Here is a 1,133-nt window from a genome sequence, read left to right as displayed (position 1 = left end):
ACGAAAATTCTTAGAAAGGCTTGTACGAGCGTCTGAATATGGAGTTGTTGACAATATCTCTGCCATTAGGGTGTTCACGAAAACAATTATCTCTGAAAAATGTATCATTTTTACAAAATAATACTCTAATACACGTTGTTGTTAATTTGTTGTTGTCTCTGGTACTCCGCGATCATCTGTCCGATGTTGGTCACATGTGCTTTTTATCTGCTTTCTCATGGGCATTTCCACCTCACCATGTGCTCATCTCTTGTTGCTTTTCCATGCCCGTAGCCAAGGGGGGGTGGGGTTCGGAAGAACCCCCACTGCACGAAATGGCCTCGGATTCTCGCATTTTGCTACCACTTACAAAAACTGTAACAAACATTTCTGCCCAACGTTAGCCCCTAACAGTAAGCTATGCCTTTACACTTGAAGTCATAGTAAACAAACGAAAACTGTAATAAACATTTCTGTCCAACGTTACACCCTAACAGTAAGCTATGCCTTTACACTTGAGGTCATAGTAAACAAACAAAAACTGTAACAAGAGTTCCACGATCTCATACCTTCGCCAAATGATGTTAACCCTTGCGGGTGACGAATTATACAATTTTAATCATTGATTTTGTAAATAAGAGCCTCATTTGCATGGATTATATCAGTTGATCATATTCTCCATCCAATGACGGCCTTATCATAACAAAAAGGCTATTATAGCACTTCCTCATAAATTATGCAAATGAGGTCATGATTTGAATAAATTATGTTTATTGATGTTCACCTTCACTTAACTTCCAAATGTGGCAAGTATGAAATTCGGGGTGCAGCAGTTACAACTATGGAATTATAGATCTAAGAATTTGCCATTAATTATGCAAATTAGGTCCTCATTTACATAATCTATATCCTCAGATGTTTTTCTCGTTCTCAAGTAGATGTCACAAGTGTTTCATAGTTCTATTATTAAACAAAGCAGATTTATAGAATTTCCTCATTAATTATGCAAATTAAGTCATGATTTGCATAATTGCATCTGATTATGTCAAGCATCACTTCAACTACCTACATATCAAAAATCACGACAATACGTCAACCGGTTCTTGAGTTATCGTCCTTCGATTTTTTCTTAACAAATTAGCTCCTGCAGTTCC

Source organism: Branchiostoma belcheri, unplaced genomic scaffold (assembly GCF_001625305.1).
Source record: "Branchiostoma belcheri isolate BF01 breed outbred unplaced genomic scaffold, Haploidv18h27 scaffold455, whole genome shotgun sequence".
Lineage (NCBI taxonomy): Eukaryota > Metazoa > Chordata > Leptocardii > Amphioxiformes > Branchiostomatidae > Branchiostoma > Branchiostoma belcheri.
Note: the sequence above shows the minus strand (reverse complement) of the source record.